General features: G+C 46.8%; 1 pseudogene; it reads right to left on the bottom strand.

Moving 5' to 3' along the window:
- Positions 1-8707: 8707 nt before the first annotated feature.
- On the bottom strand, positions 8708-11069 carry LOC118925287 (translationally-controlled tumor protein-like; annotated as a pseudogene).
- Positions 11070-21290: the final 10221 nt, after the last annotated feature.

The raw sequence follows: 21290 nt of genomic DNA, 5'->3' as shown, positions 1-21290 counted from the left end.
AGATACCCAGGGAGGCTGGGCACGCCAAGCTGGACCTGCAAGGCCCTGTGGGAAGCCCTGCCACAGACCGCTTTACCTCAGTGCCTGGGAACATCCCGTTTCACCATCTCTCTGTCCACAGGAACCCCAGGCCTGAGGGGCAGGCGGCCAGGGTGTGTGAAAGGCGATGGGGCGCCTCCCTCACATGTCTCTCTGTGAGTGTCTGTCTCCCCCATGCGTCCATAGCTCTCACAGAGGCTTTGGGAGTGCATGTCAGCGTCTCCCTCCAGCACAGTGGCTGGGCGGTGGACTTGATCCCATGAAGAAGGGGGATACTTCCCCTACATCCTCAACCACTCTCGTGTTAGGAGGGTGGTCAGGGCTTCCTCTTGGGGTCAGCAGGGGTGGGTTAGGTCTCTCCAGGATTAGGTCTCTCCAGGAGTGAGTGTGTTTGTGTGTTTGGGATTGTTGCTTCAAAGGGGTTGTCTTACTAATCATGTCTTTTTGGGACAGTGCAGGGCTGACTAGAAGAAGAACAATTTCATTCTGAGCTCTGGCTGCCCTGTTCATAAGGTTGGGGTCAGGCCTGGGTCTGTGACTGCTCGCAAGTGCTCCCTTTCCCAATCTGGTTGTCTGCAGGAGTCTTATCAGAATCTTGTGCAGGAACGCCTGGCTTCTGCCAGGCCCCTGAGGGGCTCAGTCTGTGCCTGCTTAAGGTTAGGAGATCAGAGGCCCTGAAGTTACTCTGTGTCCAAGCTTTCTCCCTTCTCTCTCCATTAGGTGATTTGGGGCCCTTATCATCTCCTAGCATAGCCCCTGCTCCTTTCTGCACCTGAACCTTAACAGATGCAGGTGGTCCAACCAGACCCCCATCATTTTGCTCTCATACCCCAGCCTCTGAGAAGAAAGGTAAAACCTGGACAAAGAGATACTCCATCTCCACCCCTGCCTCCAATCTCATGAAACGCAAATATGGAATCAGCAAAAAGGAAAAAAAAAGGCCAAATAAAAAGTAATAAAGTCATCCAATTAGTAAGTATTCTGATGGACTCATCAGGATTCACAGCTGGGCCAAGGAAGGGTGGCAGAAGGGGGTCAGAGAGGACAAATGTGGGGGGCGCCTCGTTGTCCCTCACCCTCAGGTGAGAGCAAAAGAGCCTCCTGCCAAGTTCTCGTTTTCTCTCTTGTTCCTTTTCTTTTTATTTTTTTTTATTTTTTTTTATGGGGCATCCTGAGTGTAAAAAATATGACTTGCCTTTATGGTGCTCCAACAGGAATGAAGCTATAAAATTATGAACAGTTTTTATGACGGCTATTCGGGGGATGCTTTTATATTGATGGTATACAGCCTGAATCTGTCTTTTTTGCATCCCACCCCTCTTCCCTAGGTGGGGAGGGGAAGTCTGTGTAACTATTTTTCATGCATTTAATATATTAATTATCCGGTAAATGCTCCCCAGGCTGTGCTCGGGACATTGGAGAGTGACAGGTTCTCAGCGAGCCTGCAAAGGCTGCGCATCAGCCTGCAGTGTATTATGTCGGCGAGGTCAGGGTGGGGTTAATGTAACTTTTTATTTGCTGATTTTTCATAGGCAGGAGCAAAGCTGGGATGGAGGGAGGGAGGGAGAGAAGGTGCCATGAGAGCAGAGATAATGGTGAGGCAGATCTCTCCACCCCCAATTCACCTCTGTCAATGCCAGAAGGTTTGATTAGGTAGGAAAAGAGCAGTGGCCTCTCCCGGCTAGCTCTGTTTCCTGACACACACCCCTCGTGAAGCTTCTGAGCTCCCCCTCGCTGCATCTTGCACACTTGAACACAGCGGTTTCACCATTTGACTCCTTCTTACTCTCTGAAACCCAAACCCTGGATGCTGGGCCTGGAAAAAACCTCTAAGGTTACATGGAGAGTGTCTGGCTGGCTTCTCTTTGCAGCTCTCACATGAGCGCTTCTACGCAGATGCTTGCACGCTACCGTGTGGACTGGGCACACACATGGGCTTGCTCTTGACTCGGATCCTCATTGTCCCTCCTGCTCTCACACATCAAATTCTCACAGAGACCCTTTGCCTTTTCACAAAGCGTATCTTCTGGTGATGAGATGAGGGGAGTATGGAAGGGGTCCCACTGGCCACAGTTTCTCATCTCTGTCATGACACCCAACTGCCCTCGTGTCTAGAGCTGAGACCCTGTTCATCTTGCAAGAAAGAAAAACCGTCAGACAACCAGTCAGACCATCACTGCCTGGGCGAGGGATGGTCCAAGGTGCCCCATGCCAGGGTGCTCTGGGCTTGAGAGGGTGGTGGCTGCTGCTTAGACCAGACTGGGACCTCTCTGTCCCTGGCCTGCTGCCCCTGCCCCGCCACCTGCTGGCCCCAAGAGGGCAGCACAGCTGGGTCTTCCCTGATTTTACTAGTGTCATCCTGAGCACCTGACTCCTGGCTCCCCACCCTTTGAGCCTCTTTTTTTCTTTTTGCATTATTTTTTACCGTAAAGATATTTAATCCCTCAGAAAAGTATATATATTATTACTGGTGTAGATGCTTATGTGTGCAGGCACACAAGGGCTGCTCCAGCTGTTGAGCCAGGAGCCAGACTTGGGGGTTCAGGGCCTCAGCTCTGCCTAGATGTGTTGTGTCATGCTCCTTTTTCCTCCACCAAAGAAGACAAAACAAGGGTGGATACCTCTGAGGCCTTAAAGACCCACCCATCCTTGCCCACAGGTGCCCTGAGGCTAGTTGTGTGTGTGCTCTATCCTTCTCCAAGGAAGCCGCTCAGAGTTTAAGTCCTAGAACCAGATAGGCCTGGGTTCAGGTCCTTGCTTTGCCCTTTCCTGCTCTGTGACTTAGGAGAGTTTCTTCACTGCTTGCAGACTCAATTTCCCCATCTGTAAATTGGGGGTAATTATATTGGCATGAAGCCTTCTAGGAATGTTGTAAAAAATAAAGAAGTCAATACATGTAAAGTGCCTAGCTCAGTGCCTGCCACAGATACTATTTCTATTGTTATCATTCTTTTTATTAATATTCAGATTCTACCCACTGCTACCCTGCCCATTTTATAGAGTCCTGCCTCTACGAAGTTATGACCCCTTCACGGGCTCTGCATTCCAAGTGGCTCTATCTTCTTAGGCACTTGGTCTGAGTTGTGGCATGCTATCAACAGGCATGTGGTGGTGTCTGATTATGGTCCAAACATCCAAGCAGGCTTGTACACATTCACCTTTGTCATCCCTATTAAGCATAGGGAGTAGCATTAAAGAGACAGCAGTACCAGGTGCCTACTGGGGCCCAGGGTGTATCACATGTCTTTATTTTTCTCAATGATCGTATGAAGTATATAATATTATTAAACCATCTCACTGGCGAGGAGTCTGAGAACCAGGGAGATTCGGTCAATGGCATGCCAGCCTGAGGTCACCCAGGTGGTAAGAACCAGGATTGGGACTCAAGGCTACCCTACTCTGTGTTTTTCCCATTCCCTCAGGCTGCCTTTGCTCTTCTGATTTTAAGATGATACATCAAACTAAAACAGTGATAGCAATCTTGCAAATATGTAAGTGCCTACTATTTGTCAGACACTGGTGAGGGACTCACAAGAAAAAGGTGTTGCCAGTGCCCTGAAGGAGTCTAGAGGCCACTTGGGGGAGATAAGACATTTAGTAATAGTGGTAGTTGTGGTACCTCTACTACTACTGAACCAGTAATAACGCTGTCAATAACAACAACCAGCCTACTTAGCACTTACTCTGTGTCAGGCACTTTTGCAAGCCATTATCTGGTATAAACTCATTTCATCCTCCTAACCTCGTAAGACAGGCACTGCTATTATTACCCACCGGTCTGTAGATGAGGAACCTGAGGAGTAGAGAAGTGAAGATGCAGAGAATTCGTGTAACTAGCAAGTGGAAGATTCTGGATTGGAACTGAGGCTGACCACAGAAGTCAAGCTCTCAAGCATATAACCTGTTGTGTGCCAGGTGCCTTCATTTCCACAGCTCCCTTGCCAGTTTGGGATCCACATTCCCATTTAGTTATATATAAATTTTTTGGCCTTTAACATTTTTTTATCTTGGTGCAAGTATTTAATGAAAGTAGTTTAAGTGCCATGTTTCTGATCATGACAGTTCTAAGATTGGTAGGTTATATTTGAGGGCCTACTGTGTTCCAGGCACTGTGTTAAGTGTTTTATCTGTCTCATTTTCTTTCTGAATAAACTTTTGAGGTGAGTAGTATGATTATACCCATTTTACAGTTGGAGAAACTGAGGTTTTTTGAGGAGGTTAAGCAGCCTGTCCAAAGTGGTTCAATAAGTGGTGGAGCCTCGGCAGTCTGTCTCCAGAGTTTGAGCTATTAATCCAAAACTGTTAATCCTGAGAGAAGATTGTGGAATCAAAAGGAGAAGTCTGCTGTTGCCTCCCTCCACCCCAACTACATACTCCTTCACCTCTTGTCTCCCCAAAGAGCTATGAGGTAGAATTTTCCCAGCACCATACACATACACACACACACATATATATTTTTTGGATTTTCCCTCATGAATGTGATCATTCTATTGTATTTTTCCGTAGTTTGCTTTCTTTTCTCTTTCATTTACTGTTGGTATATGTAGATCTATTTCTTTATTTTAACTTCTAGCTATTATTCCACAGAATGGATTCACCATAATTATCCCACTGGTGGATATACTGGTTGTTTCCAATTCTTTGATATTGAATGCAACAAGCAATTCTTCTCTGAACATTCTAATATACGCCCTTTTGGCACATGTGCTCAATACCTGGAAGTACAATTGCTGAGTGGAACAGAAAGTGCCTTTAAAATGTTTATAGCTGTTGCCAAACTGTCCTCAAAAAGGCTGTATGCACCCAACCCAAGCATACAAGAGGACCCCCATCACTTTATATCATCTTTGCCACTAGTGACTATTATACATATTTTTTCCATTTTTGCCTAGCTGATGTATAAAAAAAAACCTTTTGTTGTTTTAATTTCCCTGATTGCTACTGAGATTGGGGACCTTTATATTTATTTGCTATTTTTTTTGTCTCCTTTGCCCTTTTTACATTTAATCCATGCATATGATTTGCCCATTTTTTGATTGGGTTGCGAACTTAAGGTTTTTATAATATTATTTTTCTGCATATGAAAGTAAGGCATTCTAAATGAAGGACATTGGAAAACACAGACAATAGTGAAAAAAAGAAAATAAATATCACACATAATCCCAGGACCCTGCCAACACTTGGCAACATACTGGTACATTTTTGCCACCTTTTTTTTCTACACAAACGTATGTGCTTCCTCTACCAATCTTAGCAGAGCATGGTATATATACTCTTGTACTCTTTTTTTCACTTGACATCCTTATTAAGGGCACATTTCCTTGTGTTATTAAATATTTTAAACACAATTTTTATGTTTGCTCAGTATTGCTCAAATTGATATGTCAAAATTTATTTAACTATTATTCTAATTATTGGATATATAGGTTGCTTCCAGTTTTTCATTATTATAAATAATGCTACAGTGAACATCTTTGTACGTAAATCTCTGCCCACATCTCAGATTATTTCCTTAAGATAGATTCCTTGAAGAGGAATTACTAGGTCAAAGGGTATAAATTTTTAAAGATTTTTTTATCCATGTTGCCCAATTGCTTTCTAGAATGGTCATATTGATTTATATCCCCACTAACTATGTAGGAGATACACATTTAAGTGCACGCTTTATAATTTTTAAAAACTTTTCAATTGGAAAGTAAATATATCTCATTATTGTCTTAAGCATCATTGTCTCTTGCAATGAGGTTAAACATATTTTCTAAACCTCTCGGCCATTTATATTGGGCCATGAATTGTCTACCTGTATTTTTTGCCCGCTTTCTTTTGGGTTTATTATCTCCATTTTTCAGACAAAGAAACTGAGGCTCAGAGTAGTTAAGTAACCTACCCACAGTTACACAATTGGCAACAGGCAGAGCAGAATACAAACCTCTCTTATTCCAAAGCTGAGCTCTTGCACCATGCTGCTTCTCTTTTGCTCTGAGCAAGAGTCAGCAAATCACTGCTCAGCCTGCTGACTGTTTTTGTAAATGAAATTATTGGAGCCCAGCCACACCCACTCACTTGCTATCATCTAGGTTGTTTTCGTACTATAATGGCAGAATTATGTAGTTGCAATGAGACCATCTGGCCAATAAAGCCTAAAGTATTTACAATCTGGTTTCACAGAAATATTTTACGAAAAGTGTTTGCTGACCCCTGATCTAGAGCAGCACTGTATGCCACATTTCAAAAAGTGAAAAAGAAACATTAATTTTGAGTATATCTTATTTAAGTTGGTATTATCATTTCAACATGCATTCAATGTAAAGATTGTTAATCAGATATTTTATACTTTTTGTACTGTTGTTTATTTTGCACTCAGAGCACATCTCAATTTGGACTAGCCAAATTTCAAGTGTTTAGTAGCTACATGTTGCTAGTGGCCTACCATGTGGGCCAGCACAGCTCAAGAGCCCCAGTGTTTTTCATCTGGGAAATAGAGACAACTCTACCACCACCCATTTCCCAGAGCTGTTGCAAGAATTGAATGAGAGGTTGATGTGCGTGCAGTTTGTAAGGCACTGTGTACATGCAGTGGGTTATGATTATAATCATGGAAGCGGGGATCCAGGGTTGACTTGCCTTACATGCTGAAAGATGGGTAAGAATTTGACAGTGGGTAGTTGTTGCCAAGGATATTTCAGATGATCAAGCGTGTGCCACACGTGCATACACACACACACACACACACACACACACACACACACACACACACACACACTCATGCCACACAGTTCTGTTTCTTGCTTTACTGACTCAGTGTCTCCTGAATAGTACTTAGGCTCTGAGAGGACCAAAGTTATGCTTACTCAGTCTAGAAGAGACTGTTTCATTAATTCCTTACTAATTACTTAAATGCCCCATCATTTCCTGTGGGATCCGTGCATGGCCATCAGAGGTATCTGCCTCTGAATCACCCTGCTTGGCTACCCAGCAGAATCAAAATGTGGCTTTTTTATTTACTACTTCATTCATCAAACACTTACTGAATACCTACTGTCAACTGGCCTCTGAGGTGAGAGTTCTTTTTTCATAAGGATTTTTTCAAAAGATACATTTGCAACAAAGCTACTGAAAGTAAGATGGAAAAGCAATAAAGAGATAAAGGAGTTTACGCACAGAACTCAGGTAACATGAAATTACGCTCTGAGCTTCTTGGCAACCAGGGCAAAAAGGGTAATATATTAGATTACATCACTTCCACTACCTGGGAGAAAAAAACACCCCCCTTTTCTTCAAGAGAAACGAAGTGTTCCCTGGTACTACATTCAAATAGGCAGGCATCACCCAGGCATTGCTCAGGACTCAGAGCGGCATAATGAACAAAGCCTTCCATAGCAGATTTACAGCAGGTGCAGCCCTGATCTTCATGTGGCTGTTTCTTGCATCTGCCCTCAATAAAAGCTGAGGGCACACTGTGAAAGCTCAGACTCAGTGAAGGCGATCCTGCAGGGGGCTAACCTTATGGGGTCCAGGTGTGTCACTTTCTAGGGATTTAGCTTGAAGAAGGCAAGGGTTTAGATGACCCACTGGAACGTGTGCCCCAGCAGTCTGTCAAATCCAGTCCATCCTCTTTCCCACTGCCACCACCTGGGTGGGTCCTCGTCACTTGCCTGGTCTGCCTCTAGACTCTCCTCCACCCAGCAGCCTGCAATCTTTCTAATACGCAGGTCCGTTGTTACCCCCACACTCTACAGACTTAAAATTCATCAGTAACCCAAGCGGAGGGATTTGGTGTGAATGTGTTTGCTCTTTGCTTGGAATTTTTAGTAATTGTTTGAATTCTTTAGGATGAGTGTGATAATGCTTGCAAAAACAATGGAGAGATCTTACTTTAGAAGAAAAATCTGGAGCAAGATGCCCAAATGTGTCAATATTATAATATTGGTTAATTCTGGGTGGTAGGACTATGGTTGACTGTTTTTTTTTCTTTATATGTAAGCATATCTTAAAGTAAAAAATACATATACTGAATGCCACCTCGTTGCTTTCATGTCACTTGGCATGTACCCACTTCTCTGAGCTATCACAGCTTCTTTTGCATAGAGACTACATTTTTTATTAGGTACCTACTGTATGCCAAGCACTGTATTAGGTACCTTTTCCCCCGAAGCTCTATTAGTTTCTTTTTATTCTTTTGGTAATCTCTTCCAGAGTTAACTACTTCCATTTGGAGGTGATGACATGTGTAGGGAATCCACTTCAAATGCTGGCACTCTTTTGAGCATGGTCTTGCCCTTTGGTTCACTCAGAATTAAGACTTTTGATTCTTGGTTTTCATATTCCAGTCCCAGAAGTAGTTTTCACTGCAGAATTTATCTGAGACGGTCTTATGCTTTCTAGTAATGGTCTACAACCAGGCTCTAGCTTCTCCAGGAACCCTTTACAGGATGGATTTAAATATGTATTAAACTAAGAAGCAGTCTCTCAAATGAGTTTAAATGCATTTTATTTTCAGACAAACTACATGACATGTTTTTTTCTTTAAAATAATGCCTCTGCTCCAAATAAATCAAGGTTGAAATAAATGAAGAGCTCAGATGACAGCAGTCCCATTTGTCTAAGTCCTGGTTTTGTGTAGATGAAAAGCACCAGTCAGTTAACGATGACCAGTCACAGATCCAAATTGTCAAATTTGCTAACATTTTCCCATTTCTAAGCCATCCTTAAATAAACTCCTATATGGGGTCACACCATCCTCACGGCAGTCCAGCAGAGCAACCATGCCATCTGGGCTCACGTTTTCACCAATCAAGAATGGGGAGTTTCTGAAATTAGCAAGGATGTCCTTGCTTTGTTTGGCAGCTCCTGCCATAAAAGGTTTTACTCTTTCTGGTCTCTTCTTCACGTTTGCCTTTGACTGATTTCATACAATCTTTGATGTACTTGCTGTAAGCTCCTCTTGTGAAGCTGCTTCCCAGCAAGTGCTTGTTCAGGACAGTATCAGCACCGGTGATTTCTGTGCTTCCAGGACCTTCGCCCTCGGGACCTCCAGCGGAGGCATTTCCACCAATGGCGAGTCACAGTGTTACCCTCTGTCCTACTGACCACCTTTCCCTCCACTTCCGGGCACAGCCGGTCTCCGATCTCCCGGACCTTGCAGATGTCAGAGAACATGTCCTCATGGCTGATGAGGTCCCCGTAGACGATCACGATGGTGGCTGGAGGGAGAGGACTGCAGCGCTAGCTTAGCAGGAGCCCGGGGCTCAGCTCAGAGTAGTGTGGTGCATTGCAGGTGAGGGGGTGGAGGGAAAGTGGGCAGAAAAGTGTTAGGCACTTTTTAAGAATATGAATATTACTGCATTTAGACCGTGGATTGCATCCATTTTATGGATAAATTAAAGTCAGAGAGGTTTTGGAACTTGCATGGGGGTCACGGGGCTGGAGTGACAGAATGGTGATTAGAACCCAGGCAGAGTGAAGCCAGAGTGTGAGTTCTCCTTTACATCAGTCTCTAACTTAGCACACTGGATCTTTCTTTACCCTAACCTAGTACTTGGCATATTCTAGGTATTAATAGATATTTATTGTTGAATAAAGAGACTTCCTGAAGGTCACTCTGTGTGAGATATTTTTGAAATGTTTATTGAGTCCCCCCACCCCCATGATGACTTTCCCTCCCTCTGGACTTCAGTACCTTTGCCTCAGTGGAGGATGGGGCAAGGTGGAAAGTAGAAATCATGAGGCTTTGGGGCTCAAGGCCTTAGGTCCTCAGGGGAATGGGCAGTATTTCCAGGTTGAGAGTATAGGCTTTGCTGGACCTCAGAAGATAAGGACTGAGCCCTGGCAGAGCCGTGAGCACCAAGAGAACATGGCTGAGAGGTGGTCCAGGCAACTGGCAGCTAAGTGGCTTCACAGAGAATCCCAGGCCCAGGGAACTAGTATGCAGAAGCACTTGTACACCTTTCACCATAGTCTATGAGGGCACAACTGAAGGTGCTACTAGGGCAAGAAAGAGCGTTCTCTTAGCGGGCCTGTGTGAATAGGTAACATGGTGGATCGTGTGCACTGCATAAGGCCCCATCGCTAACAAGTAAGCCTAGTGAAAGGATACGAGCTGGAGAAAATCCAGAAATGCCTGAGCCTGAATTGTTTTCTACTGCCAGGGGCATGAGGACTCAGCATGGGAATTAAATTGCATTAAAGAAAAATGAAGAAAGTTTTGTCTTACACTTTGAATCTTTGGACAGAGACTTGCACTCACTGCCCTTAGTTGGACATTTGCTCCGGGCTGCAGAAGTATGTCCCAAGGCTGCACTATTCTCTGAGCCTGCAGAAGGAAACCTGGAATTTCACACCACCCAAGGGAGGACGGGGAGGTTCTCAGGCTTTGGAACCCAGAAGAGTGAACAACATCCTAGACAGAAGTTAAGGAGATGGATTTGTGTTCTCCCCACCTAGACGGTCACCCCAGCTGCAATACAGGTGGACTGGAGGACTGGAGTGCCCCTTTGTAAGCAAACTCAGGGTTTCCTCTCAGGATGTATCCATAATGCTTATAGGCAGGAACTTGATTTAGATCCACAATTTCACACCATTGATCATGGTAAGAATGATCTGGGCCTAAAAAACTTTCAGAGCAGATATGACTGGTTGCCCATAAGTGCATCATTAATGTCCCAGTGGACTGTCTCCTTTCGGGCCACACTGCTCTCTGGGGGACCTTCAAGAGGAGTGAGCCATGAAATGGCCCCCTGGGAGATTAAAAAAACAGGGGAGTCTGCTGAATGAGGTTACTTCCCAGTGACCTTTTGCATTTGAGCCTATGCCTGTTAAGGCCTGTGAACTTGGTTTGGCTATAGTTGATGCTGTCAGAGCTTGGGCTGTGGGGGAAGGAGGGACAGCACCAATGGACCAGCGGGGTGACTGCTGTGTGGTGAGAGCATCACTGAGTTGGAAGGTCTGGTTCAAGTTCCAAGTTTCAGCTCTGCCCTTACCAGCCTGGGCTGGGTGACCCACTTCCCCTTTTCGAGCTTTTGTGGCCTCATCCGTTAGAAATGCCAGCTCGCCGGATTGTGGGGAGGGCACTTGGGAAGCTCATCCTATTTCACTAGCAGCAGCCTCATGATCCAGTCTTAGCTGCAAACCCATGTCGTCTGTGAAAATCCTGTTATCCCATGAAAATGGTGTGATTCAGTGCAAATAGGCTAAGGAGGGACCTGGGGGCAGCCACTACTGGTTATACTGCAGCTGGAAACCAAGTGGCCTTTTTACTACCAGGAAACCTTGGCTGTCTCTCAGCCTAGTCAGTCCTCTGGATGGTGCTGGGTCTTCTGGTTGAATCTACACATTCTAGAAAGCCAGATACTTCACTGTATAGAATGATATTCACTGTATAGAATACAAGTATTCTCACTGCAGTCATAGATTTCTTTTGCCTGTTTTTGAACTTCATATGAGTAGAAAAATACAATATGTCTCCTCTAATGTTGTGAGAGTCATCCACATGGTGTGTGCCAATAGATTGTTCCTTTTCATTGCTCTTTCAGTGTTCCATGGTGGCTACACCACAGTCCATTTGCCCATTCTGCAGTTGTACATTTGGGTGTTTCCAGCTTTTTTTTTTACAAATAAAGCTCGTGTCTTTTGGTGGGCCTTATTCTGGGTCCTGGATATACTTATATTTAATATATATCACCAAATATTTTTTCCAAAGTGGTCATACTACAATCTACATTCCTATCAAGAGTGTAAGAGAGTCCCAGTTGCTTCACATCCTCACTAATCCTTGGTATTGTCAGACTTTCAAATTTTAGCTGTTCTGATAGACATGCAGTAGACCCTCAGGGTGGTTGTACTTTGTGTTTTTTCTGATGATTAATGACGCTAAGCATCCTTTTAGTTGTTAACTGCAAGCCACTGTTGATGCTCTCACTGACTACTGGGAAGTCTAACCAGTAGCCTAACCGACTTTCTTGTTTCTGCTTTGTGTCTCTCCAATCCCATCTTCCCAGTACATCTGCAGCAGGTGGTGGTCCTAACATGTAAACTGGATCATGTTACTCTCCTGCTTAAAACCCATTTGTGGCTTTCTCTTGCCCTTTGGATCCAGGGCCAATCATTGACCTGTCCTCAGCTGCCCAGAACCCCTGCCCACCTCTCTAGCTTCATCTGGACCATCCTCCCCCTTACACTCCAGCCACTCTAAGCCTCCTTTGGGCGTTCAGGTTGATCCCGCTTGGGGCTATTAACAAAGCTCAGTCTTTCTCCTTCCCAGAATTCATCACATTCTGTAATTATATACTGATGTGACTATTTGATTGATGTCTGTCTCTGCTACTAGACTGTGAGCTTCATAGGAACAAGCCTTACACTTATGTGCTCATTATTGTATCTCCAGTACCTACTGCAGTACCCAGATATAGTAAGTCCTCAATAAATACTTGCTGACTGAATGAATGTGCCCTCAGTTTACAAATGAAGAAACTGATGCTCTGAGAGGAAAGACGCCTGTGGTTGCAGACATGGGGCTGGAAGCCAGTTTCCTGTCTATTCAGCACTCCTGCTCCTACCATACCCCACTGCCTCCGAGGAGACATAGCCTTCTTCTGCCACTTTTGCACAATTCTAATATAAGGATTACTATGTTAAGACTATTGCTGTTGCTTTTGTTTCTAACTCTTCACTAGACCATCAGCACCCAGAGGGCCGTGATGGTGTCTAAATCACTCACGGCTGGGTCCCTGGCATTCAGTACAGTGCCTGGAATAGCAAAGACAGTTACCATTGGTTGTATTGGAGCCTTGTTAGTAAAGACCAGTATAAAGAAAAATGTCAGCTCTTGTTAAAAGTGGCTGCTATGGGATTGTCTACACGTTTTCATTTGGCTGGGGTTTTATGGGACTCATTATTGCTCAAACTAGGAAATGTGGTGACAGGTGCCTGGAACTCTGTCACAGGTGAAACGACATTCCTCAAACCTCAATAATCTAAAGCTTCCTCTCCAGTTGCACCTACGCCAGTTGGCTTTTATTTGCCCTCTTGGGAAAAAATGTAGCTTGAACCACGAAGGTTGGAAACAAGAGGGCACTCCAAAGGCCACAAGGCATCTACCAAAGAGAATTAGGACTTTGCTCATTGTTGGCAAGCAAACTGGTGCTGCTCATTGCAAATGGATCTTATTTGCTCACCATCAAGTCTTATCTGCTCATCTGAGCAGGTCTTGCTGCCGTATTGCTCGGCAGCAGATGGGTTCCAGGCATGGCAGCTCTGTGGAAGTAATAAAGTGGCGTTTCATTTCCAATTGTCTCTCATTGAGACTTCTCAGTAATTCAGACTGATTGTCCTGTAGCCCAATGCAGGAATGGAGTGAGGTTTTCTGGGCCAGGATTTTTATCATTATGTCAGGAACTGAATGATACACACAAGATTGGTCCCTAGCTGCCCATGGACACTGTCCTTTCCAGCCAGGGGCCAAGGCCAGAATGTGGGGGAAATGAGGAGGTACATTCAGACTTGAAACTAGGCTTCTGGTCTCGTGATACATCCCCAGGAACAGGCCTGTGACAATTTCTATCTCCCTGCCTCTGCCATGATCACCACCCCTTAGATTTCCTGGTGGCTTCAGGCTTTGTCTGCCATGGGAGCAGCTCATCCATCCTCCAAGACGCATTCATCTGGAGTCCCAAGGTACTCCCCGGGGTGCAGCTCCTACACTCTTTCCACAGCCTGGCTTAAGCTCCAGGTGCTTGTCTCTGCCCAGGCAGAGAAGGTGGGTGAGGTGTAGGGAGAACCAAGAGCTTCTTAGTTCTGAGCTGTTTTAACAGTTTTATTTTTATGGACAGGGAGAGGCAGAGGTTCTGGGGTGCTGAGGGTGAAGCCTGGGTCTAGCAGGTTTGGGCTCTGGCAATTGCACACCCCTTCACACCAATAGCTAAGTTACTAGGCAGAGTCTCTTCTCAGCTCAGTCCCCTCTGGCAAGTCCTGTTTTTAAAGGGCCAGACTCCTGCTCCCGCGAACGAAGTCAGCCTTGTGCTCCTCATTCCCTTTTCTTCTGATTTCTGTGAAGGTTTAGTTCTCCTCCTGGCCCTGTCGCCTCTCTACCTCCCTTCCTCAGTCCCATCCCCTCAGACCCATCTACCCCTCAACCCCATCTGACTGCCAATTGAAAAGGCCTGAAAATAATGTGAAATAATATAGTTTATCACCCAGAGGCTGCTGACAGGCAGCGCGGCCACCTCTGACAACAGGCAGGGAGGCTGGGAAGGCGAGGAAATTATAGGCTGCACAAAGGAGAAAAAGTTAAAGTGAGAGCTCCATAAAAGAAAGTGGAACTATTATGCTGCAAAATGCCAACTCATTACAAAGCAGCCAAATAAGAGAGAAATACGGCGCTGCCTGTAATAGCAGTTTACAAGGGAACATTGTACAGCAACAGAAGAGACGCTGCTATAATTTGCTCTAACAACTCCAATTATCCCTTTTATTGATTTGGCAACACATTTAATAGGAGTAGCCACACCTCTTCTGTTACAAATCATTAAAGGTGTTGAACGGTGTAATTTTAAAATTGTCCTCCTACAGTTGTCAGTATGACAGCATAATTCCCCCTGATTTCGGCTATGTAAACACCGAGGCACGGTCATTTCCCCTTTACAAGGCCAGAGATGTCAGCCTGGGGTTTTTGTGCAGAAACATCCATTTAATACACATCTTTTTCCCCCAGCCATCTCTCTTAATTGCAGTGAGGTTTGGTACAGTATTTTTGTTGATGTTTTCCTTTCTCTCCCCCTCTTTTCTTCCAACTAGCTGTGTGTGAAGGGGACAGTAGGGAGAGGGAAATAAACAGGCTGTTGGCCTTCTCTTTCTCCCCGCGCCCCGCAACCTTAATTACTACTTAAGTCTGGGCCCGGCACTTAACATCCGGGAAGGAGGCCCTGCGCGCCGTCCACAGCCTCGGGAGACCCTGGCGCGCGCCCCCGTCCGCGGCCGGCGCGCGCGCGCTCCCGGCAGGGCCTGAGCGCCCGAGGCCGCTGAGCCGAGCAGCCCGCCGAGGGACAGTTCCAGCGGCGTCCACGTGGGCGCGGGCGCAGGGTCGCGGCGCCGGTCGGGGTCAGGGTCAAGGTGGGGTGGGAGAGGCCCGCGGTGCGCGGGCAATTGGAGCGTCCCAAGGGCTGGGGCGCACGGGGAACGAGGTCTGCCCAGGCCATGTGGAGCCAGGTAGGAGAGGCCCGCCCAGAGGGGTCCAGGGACAGGTCAGGTGGAGAGGCCTGGGGCGAGGGCAGCGGGAGGGGGAGCCTCTTCCTTGTTCCAAGCCCTGTTTGTCCTGATGAAGCCTTTTGTGGGGTTATTTACCCTGGGTTGGCTTCCCTCACCCCGTTCCAGTTCCTTAAGGGAGTTTTGTCGTTTTGTCACCTCGGCATCCCAGTGCTTAGCCCTGTGAGGAGGCCCTCAACAGACTTCTGGTGAGTGGATGGAAACATGGTGTGAGAAAGGAGTCTGAGGAAATCAGGTGACCAAGGGCTCAGGTGATGGGACTGGGTGATGTGGGTGTCTGACCCCATGCTGTTAGGTGGGGTGCAGGGCTCCCATGGGGCAGGAGTGGCTGGGGCAGGCTTCTGTCCTCCTGTTCTCCACAACCACACCCAAACCCTCTCCAGGCCCCGTGTGTGGGCTGTGTGCTCTTGGGTTCAAGTCCACCAGGGGCCAGACCCTGCTCCTACTGGGAACCAGTAGCCAGGTGCTGTGGGGGAAAGGCATGTGTTTTGAGGAGTCAGGAACCCTTTCTAAATCCATATGTGCAAAATCTTGGGCAAGCTCTGCCACCCCAACTCTTCTCCTTTGTGTGATGGAGGTGGGCCTGGAGCCTCCTGAGGGGCTGCTAGTTTAAACAGGCGACTTCCAGTGGGCCAGGCTCCTGAGCAGGTGATGAGCACAAAGCAGTCATCTTTGAGACACCTGTTCTGTGGCCTTGAGCTCCTGCACTCTACCACTGATACTGTGCCTAAGCTGCGGTACGGATTTAAGTTAGACCCGACAAATACTCTATGGACTGTATGGTTCCAGATTAGGTGATGGGGGACTTTCTTAAGGTCTGAAGAGACCCTTACTCTGCACTGGGCCAGCCAAGGGGCTTTTGGTTTGGGGAAGAGGGATGCTGATCCAAGCGTGGTCATCTCAGTGCAGGTGCTGGGCCCTTGGCTCCCAGGACAGTTGGAGGATTTGAAGCAGCCCTGGTAGCTGCCATCTCCCTGTCATCTGCCCACACATGTGCAGACTTCATTTGCCTTTATCAGGGCCCAGCTCTTCCCCTTCCTGAGCCTTTGTGCCCCTCAAGGAGAAAGCTTAGCCGTCCCTAAGCCCCACTCCCACATCCTTGCAGGAGAAAGCTCTGGTCTGTTGAGAGGGAGTCCTGTGAAGGGGTCTCCTGTACGCCCGCACAGCGGAGGTGTGGTGTGAGTGTGCACATGTGTACATGCCTCTCTCTTGCACTTTCTAAATATTTGTGTGTATCTCTGCTTCTGCTTTTCTTTCTCATCACCTGTGGGCTTTTCTTTGTCTTTTTCTCTCTGATTCTCTTTTTGTGCTCCTCTGGGCCTCTTCCTTTAATCTTTGTGTTTTTTGCTTACAATATTGTAATTGCCATTTCCATGCTTGCTCTCTCCCACCAGACCATGAGCTCTATGAGGGCAAAGACCACTTTCATCTCTGTGCCTGCACACAGTAGTGCCTAATACATTTCTGTGGAGTAAGTGAGTGGCTCTCAGACTCTGCTCAAAAATCTTTTTGTGTCTGCCTGTGCCTTTCTGGGTCTCTCAATCTCTCAGAAGCAAGTTCTTTGGCTGTGTACAGCAATACCGGGTTTGTTCTCTGGTATGTGTGTATTTCTTGGGTTTTTTTACACTCCTTGTCTGTCTGAGGTTTGCTGGTCTGCCTGGACATCTGTGTGTAGCCCACATTTCTCCCATAGTTGCTGGTTTCTGATGTGTGGCGTAAAGGGTGCTGTGTGCAAAGCAGGTGTCCTCCCAGGCATTCATGTTGGGGGAACTAGACGTCCAAGTCTGCCCCTCTCTCTATGGGGGTGAGCTTCTCCCAAACTCTTCATGTCTTCTCAGCCTCATCGCAAGAGGCTGCAAGTATCCAAACTGATCACCTCCTTCTCAGCCTTGGGTGGGGGTGCTCTGGGATCCTCTTCATCTCCTCTCACCATGACCCCAATCACAGCACCTGCCCTTCTCTAATTGGCCGATGTCAGTGGAAGCCGGGAGAGAAGGCTGATGTCCAAGGAGGAAATCCCATTAGGGGAGCTGGAGCCAAGTTATTAGTGGTTAAGATGTAATTGGAGTTAGTGAATAATCTCATTCCATTCATCACATATTTATGGTGTAACCAGCTGTGTGAACTTGGGTGAGGTGCTTCACCTCTCTGATGAAATAAGACCTCAGTGCTTGCCAAGACGTTTGGATTTCTGGCATTCTGAGCCCCTGAAGCTAGAAGGAATCTCTCTCCACTGAACTCTGACTGCACCCATACTTTGTCTCTGAATTATTTGTGCAATCACCCAAGGTCCCTCCACAACTCTGCACTCTCCTGTGCACCTTATCCCCCCACAGTTGAGTGCCATGCACACAGTGGGTGGTTTACTGGTTTTCTGAATGGATTACTGAATGATTGAATGCTGGACACTGACTAGTAACTAAGAAAAAGAATTCCAAAATCCTGCACTTAAACAGCACACAATTTGGGGAAGGGAAGGGAGATGACCCTGCCCCTTGCTAGCCTTGTGAACTTAATAGAGTTCCTCAGCCTCTTTGTGCCTCTATTTCCTCATTAATAACATTCAGTAATAATGGCGACCACACAGGGGTTTTGCCGGGATTACGTGTGATCATGTGTGCAGTTAAATCCCTAATGTGGTGCTTGGCACTGATCCTTACTTTATGTGTACCTACTACTTAATGTCTATCTACTATTCCTAGGTAGACAAGGTGTGCCGGACCCTACAGATATCAGAAGGGGAGAAATCAGTGTTGGGTGGGATTTTTGGATTGAGGCTAGGAAGTGGGGAGTCCACAATGGCAGGTTAGATATTGCTTTCTTGTGCCCTATGGGCTTTTCATCTTTTTTATCCTCCTTCCTATCCCAGCACACACACAAAGATAGCAGGTGCTCAGAAAGTATTTGTTGAACTAATGAATAAAATGAAAACTATTTCTTTTCAGCTACTGGCAGCAGATCCAAATTAGGCTCCTCAACAGAATTACCTGGGATCTTTAAAATATCCACTTTCCTACGTACAACATCCAAAATCCACCCTCACCCCTGCACCGCACATTGATTCAGAATCTCTAGGCTTGGGCTCAGAATCTAATATTTTGTAAAGCTCTCCAAGTGATACTGACATGTGGACAATTTGGGATACCCTGGCTTAGGACATGACCAAGATTCTATATATTTAATGTACACTTGAAAATAATTGTTTCTGGTTTTTAGATATAAACACTAAACATTATAACTTGAACAATATTCATAAAAATCTACAGTCATACCCTATGTTCCATCCCATGTGTCCTCAGCTACCCTGGAGGTTATTCTCAGGGTAACAGTGGAGTCAGGGTTAGGAAGGAGGAATATTTAAGTGGGGCTTAGAGTTGGGACGAGAGGGAGAGTTTACCGCAGGTCACAGATGTGAAGAGACCAAAAGGGAAAGTGAGCAGGCTGGTGGCTATCTGCAAACCTGTAGACCCTGGGCTAGGTTATAGCCCACACCTGCTTCTCCTAAACCACCCGCTCCTAGTCTTGGGAGGGGACACAGGAGCTGCGGAAGCAGCTTTATTTACATCACAGCTCAGCCCAGTCTCAATTTTCTAAGGAGTGGAGGGCAGAGGTAGGATGCGTAATTTTTAAAAATAAATAAATGAAAGCTGCTCTGTGGAGCTTTGAGATTTTTTTGTGTTTTGGGCATCCTTGGTGTATTGTGTCTGCTATGCTTGTCATTATAAGGTATTGCTTCTCCTTAGATAGGACCAAACATGCTGGGTCCCTACTGTGTGCTGGAAGGTAGACGTCATTATTGTTTCTATTTTTATTTCCATTGACCTACTCAAGTTAACACAGACAGCAAAGAGGTAGAGCTGGGAGTTGATCTAGGTGCCTTGACCCCAGGGCCCAGGCTTTTTGCTGTTGCCTTCCTAGGAAGGGCCCCAAGCCAAGGGGTTGGGGAATTCACTCAGTGTGGCTGAGAACCAGCAGGGATGCAGCTGGCTGAGTTCTGATCACTGCTTTGGTTCACTCCATTCATCGACTGGCTTCAGTTGGTGGAGCCTGGGGAGAGGGGACCAGCTCTCTGGACCACACCTCCCATCCTTTCCTTGAGTGGCCCCTCTTCAAGTGTGGCTGGTGCCCAAAGATGCTCCCTTCTCCCTGCACCCTCTCCCCTCTGCCCGTTCACTCATCTCTTCATCCCCCAGATTGCTTAGCAAGCATCCACCCAGCTTGAGCAGGTATTGTGCTGGGCTTATGTGTTCAGGGGTGAGGAAGACCTGGCCCTGGCTGTTTGGGAGTGCTCAGTAAATGCAATGCCAATACACTGGGATCTGTCCTCAGACAAGGGCAGAGAAGGAGAAACCAGCTTCCAACCTCACCCTATGAAAGCTGGGCTTTTCATGTTGCATGTGACAAGGGTCCAGCTAGAATGGCTAAAAGTGGCCACACTGTGGAGGTACGGTGAGCATTTGGGGGAACTGGCTATTTGGATTGCCTTGAGGATGCCTAGCTGGTCAGTCACATAGGGGGTCCGACCTCCTCTAACTTATTGCTAGGGCCCCTCTGAAGGCTTCTTTATTCTGGCTTATTTTCAGATTCCTCAACATATTCTGTCCTTTCAGAAGGGCTTCTCTTTCAAGGCTGTGTTCTTCCCTAGAATTCTGTCCCCCCACTGTGTGCAGCACACATGTGAAAGAGCAGGAGGGAGGGAGAAGGAGCATGTCCTTAAAGCCCATCTCAGCCTCTTTCCTCACTGATCTCAGGTAGTCCCATCCTTTCCCATGCCGGGAGCGCCACAGGGCAGTTACCACAGCAGTCCCAGCCCTCAGGGGGCAGGCAGCCTGGCGGGAAGAGAAGTCAGGCTCACTTGGTGGGAACTGAGAGCTCAGTAGAGCCTAGAAGAAGGAGCCAGGAAGTGGAGGAGGAATAAGGAAAGGCCTTGACTGTGGGAAGACGAAGGGAAGAAAAGTCTGGGATGAATGGCCAGGCAGACTGGGACTGGGCACCCTAGGCGGGATCTGCCACCCTGTGCCCACCGGTGGCTGAGCCTTCAGTCCTGAAAGCAGTCTGGACCAAACCAGGTCTAGGCTGTGTCCACAGCAGGGGCAGTACAGGTTTGGGGGGATTGTTTTGCAGTCTCAAGGCCAAGGAGCTAAGCTGGCAACGAAAAGTTTGTGGTGTCAGCCCTTTCCTATCTTCCTCTCCTTCATCCGGTGTTCACCCCCAGCCCCCCAACCCCAGTTCTCCTCCTACCCTGCTTCTCCTCCCTTTTCCATTTGGATCCAGGAGGCTTGCTGTCTTTGTATTTTAACTGTAGCAAAAAGATTAAATTGTTTACGAGCCGGGAGCCTCGGCTGGCTGGATGAGCCGGAAGAGACAAAGATAGACATTCTAATTCTCCCCTGTTCTCCGGGCCTCCGTCCCCCTGGCTGCTGCTAATTCTTTTATCTGCCCCCAACACTCCAGGCATTATGTGCATTCATAAAAAAGGGGGGGGGGAGTGGAGGGAGCCCTCGCCGAAGCAGCAAAATTACTGCTCTCTGCGCGGATTCTCCGATAGCAATCTCTTGAATGCTGATTACTTTTTCCCCCTCTGCAGTGCCCCCTCCCCCCTTCCCCAGCACCCAACATAAGTTGGTCTTTAACCCTTTATCTTTAGCAAGCAGAAAGACATGGAAAACATCTCACTCAGTGGGTGGAAAAAAAAAAAAAGCAAGGAGAAGGGGGAGGGAGAGAAAAAAAAAAACCCAGCACGGAGAAGAATTACTGTTATCTCCCCACCAGAAGAGGAACAGCAGAGATAAGGGAGGCCTGAAGAATTAACAGAAACGGAGCGTTGGGGGCTCTAAATTCACGCCGAAGCTGGTTGTATTTGTCTGTCACGGGGGTTCATAATTTTCCGAGGTTGTTTTGATAGACTTATTGTGCGGCCTGCATAGAAAACTCATCAGCATTTGTTGCCTCTGAGCATTATTGTCAGAGGTAACTGCGTGTCTATAGACTGG

Source organism: Manis pentadactyla, chromosome 4, assembly GCF_030020395.1.
Source record: "Manis pentadactyla isolate mManPen7 chromosome 4, mManPen7.hap1, whole genome shotgun sequence".
NCBI classification, from domain to species: domain Eukaryota; kingdom Metazoa; phylum Chordata; class Mammalia; order Pholidota; family Manidae; genus Manis; species Manis pentadactyla.
Note: the sequence above shows the minus strand (reverse complement) of the source record. Positions and strands in the feature narration are given on the sequence as shown.